Raw genomic sequence first — 4,104 nt, forward strand, 5'->3', positions numbered from 1 at the left:
GATATTTAAAGCCTTTTTTAGGGTGCCGTAAGCAGTAGAAAAATACACCCTGTCCGCCGGCAATTCATCAATAAGTTGTTCGAAAACAATTACGAACTGTAACTTTGTATTGGTTTCGGAGATTAGGTAATAATCTTACGCCAGTCAATTGTTTTCATAGGGACGAGTTTTGCTCTGACGATAACTAATCTGACATTTGCATGATACAACACGATGATTAGAGTCAACAACATCAAAGGAATATAACAAATTATAATTCGGTTATATTTACTTTCTATTACCAATAAGATGAACCTTGTTTTTATATGTATTTTCCTCGTAAAGTTATAGAAACAATTCACATTTACCTACAAATTTTTACATAAAACTTGATATATTTTCAATAGATTGTCCTCGATTAAGCTATGTGACTGTTATGTGTAATACTTATAACTGATTCATGTTCACCGTTTACAAATATTAATCATCTAGGCAATAAATTACTGTTTATTGATCATCTCGGGTGAACCGGTAGGTCTATAATAATCGTGTATTGGAATATGATTTTTTAATTTTTATTTACAAGTGTTTGTCTTTATACCATAATTCGACGAATAAGTGATGTAGTCTTTGGAGTATTTCAAATATATCATGCAGTGAAAATTGTGTAACTTGAACACACGTCTATTTGGTTTTGTAGACAATTGCATAGTTATTTACAGATTTGTCCGTTCTGCATTACGTTTGCAGGGGCGGATCCTGTATATTTTTTTTTAACTCACAACGCCAATTCGGGGAGCTAGGGGTGAATGTGGGATATTTTTGGAAGTTCCCTAAATATAGGCAGACATTAAGTTCTCTGTTTTGTGGCTGCTGAGAGGGAACCATTCTTCATTGGTTTAAAACATGTTTTATTTTCTGTATATTAGAACTATGTTTATTGGTATACTGCTCCTTACACCAGCAATTGGAATTTCGTGGATTTTCGGTGTCATCATCGTCTTTTGTGATTGGGAAGTGTTGAAGTACATATATGTTATCTTCAACTCCATGCAAGGATTCTTTATCTGGCTGTCACAGTGCGCCTTCAGTAAAGAGGTAATTTATTTCTTTATTTCATAAACCAAATCCATCAGCAATTGCATGCCTACTACATAATTCCCTAAATTTTGACTATACAAATAAATATAAATAGATTTTTAAAAAACACATAAAAAAACACAGCCCAAGCACCTCATTCAATCAATCTTAAAAATTTCCCGTAAATGTATACAAATGTGTGATAAAATGGTTTTAAATTAACTTTGTTAAAATAAGTCGATAGCAGAATCTTCATGTAACATGTATTATAAGTAAGAACTAAACGATGAACGCAACCTTTTTTGGGCAATCTTTACTCTATTAAACTAGACATTTATATCTTGAGCAAGAATAAGATCTACTGATTTAAGGAACATTAGAGCACAATTGACATAATTTTTTTTTTATCAAACAATCAATGTTTCATATTGTATTTTCAGGTACGGGAGGCACTGATAAAGAAGTTCAGCCATCGAATAAGTCAAGATAGTACCACCATGGAGCTTCGTGACAGCACCCAGTAGAGTTATGTCAAGCGCAGCATTTTTGATGACAACACAATGATGGAGATTCCAAGACTCAAGTTTATTATATTGCAGTGTTTAGTCATGTAATTTACATAATAAGCAAAATGGATACTTGTTAAATCTAGTGATTGTGTGCAATATGAAGTTTACAATATATTATGTATGTTTATAGCGAAGTACTGTATATATATATTTAGCCGTCTAACGTAACACTTACACTTAACTTTAACTGATATATTTAGTACCGGTAGCATCTTCTAGGTATCCATCTTACTATACGTCTATCAAATTTTAGTAAAAACGAATCTTGGTTTAAAATTGAATTTTGATTATTCGAACGTTTTTCCTACCTTTTGTTAAAAAAAACCAAAAAAAAAAAAAACAGGGCTTTATTGCCAAATGGTGTAAAAGAATTACACGCGTGGGCATTATATTTAGGCCTGATATCTGTTTAGAGTTTTTGAATGGCATTACATTAACACTTATAATACTTATAACTTGTTTTGCTTTAAAACGGTTAAAGGTGTTATCGTTTCCGGAGAAGGTAGGCACAATTTTCCTTAGTTGAGCGTCCATCAAACTTAACAATTGACCAATCAAAACAGGGCAACACGTGTTGTTCCACACGCGCACATGTTTGCGTATGTTTTTACCATAGAGCTATATTCTTATATTAACTCTATAGTTTTTACAGTCGTTTTGTGGGACTTTAGTTTCAATATCTAAGACTGAGGCTTAGCGAAAACGTCCACTTTTAAATGCCAAAGGTAGTTCAAGAATGACACCGGAGCCTTCATCTAGGCTTATTGTCTGTCTAGAGTTTTAGAAATTCTATTACAGTAATTAAGAATATTTATAACAACACTTTAGATAGTAAGGATGTCATTCACAGTCATACATTTTAATAACATACCTAAATAGTTGCATATATGTCACCATTTTGCATTGTATATTGGTATTGCTAGATATTTTCCTAGCTCATAATAACAAGTCTTTATGCGCTAAGCAAGTGTTTAAAAAAAACCGAAATGACTCATCTACTACCACTACAGTAAGCTTTTGAATGGCGTAAATATGTTGTGACCACTTATTAGACCTAGTTTAAACGATTGGAATACAATAATTGGCTAATGTTAGCTATTATTGCTTTTCAAAGGTATTTACAAGGGAGTAGGCAAAGGGGGTGGGTGAAAACTTGTTTGGCATAGTTTGAACGAATGAAATAATTTGGCTAATGGTGTTCTTTTAATATTATTTTTATTACATAATTTTTTTTAACTCTTTTGTTCTCATTTTACTAATCGGAAATCGAAAATTTAGGCTGGGCCCTGTGGAGACATGTGGTAGCCGCAGTGCAGTGCCGCCCGACTTAACTACAACATATTACTGACACACACGGATACAAACATTGTCAGTAACCCGCCTAAATCTCACTTTTAGGGTTTATATTCGAGAAGCCAAGCAACAAAGACACTTATTATAACCCGACACTGGTCGGGTTTAGACCTACTCGGCGTCTTCAACAGAAGCAACACGAGGAATATTTCTTGGCCAACGCCCTATTCTCATTCTATGTAATTGTTTCGTTTGCATATAATTTTATTTATTATTTTATTATAAACAAGGCTTCAAATTAGCTTCAAATGATCTCTTGTATGGTTTTAAGACAATAAAATCCGAACCGGTCAGGCCCAGCGGGTAGTCCGGTACTAATATCCACATCATTCATATTCCTTGGATATAATCATTAATTAGTGCAAAATAAGTGATGAATAAAATCAACATGCAATGATATATTCCGATATTTTAAAATAAATATTGTGTGAACAATCAACAATTTCATATCATTTTGAACTAAAGCCAGGACGTATCCAGAGATGTTACTGTACATTAGAGAGCGGCTTAGTTAAGTCGGCTAAATTGGTGTTAGCCATTGTGTATGGGCTGAACCGTGGATATCTCTTGGTCCCCGCTTCAATTACCATCGCTGCTCTTCTTTTATCTCCAGTCATGACGGTTGTAAACACATGTGTTTCGTTGTTATAATGTATTTCTCTTACCTAAGAATACCAATATTGGCAACCGTTAATCATGTACTTAAGTATATTATTTTATTTGGAACAACAATAACAAAAGTCTTTAAGATAAATTAATTTAGCACCATGTTCATTTTTAAAATGACTGATATGTAGCACACTGTTTTTGTACTTCGATAAAAAGATGTTCCTGAGAAACTGGTAACTCCTTTGATATCCTTAGATTTACTGAATATATGAGCTAAACCCTTTGAATAAAATTAGTATTTTAATAAGTAAACATTAAGGTAAGCTGCGATAAATTGATAAAGATGAGGAAAAGTGTTAAAAAAAAAGACATAATTTTAAATATATATGTATATATATATTGAAAGTATTGAAAATGTAGAACTTGTAGAACTGGGTATTATCACTCTACAGACTGTTTCATGCTAATGCAATCTTCAGGAGTGAGAGAATACAAGGGTTGTGCGAGTATATGA

This window comes from Anneissia japonica, unplaced genomic scaffold (assembly GCF_011630105.1).
Source record: "Anneissia japonica isolate Jap-2015-1 unplaced genomic scaffold, ASM1163010v1 scaffold287997_len74272_cov159, whole genome shotgun sequence".
In the NCBI taxonomy this organism is placed as follows: domain Eukaryota; kingdom Metazoa; phylum Echinodermata; class Crinoidea; order Comatulida; family Comatulidae; genus Anneissia; species Anneissia japonica.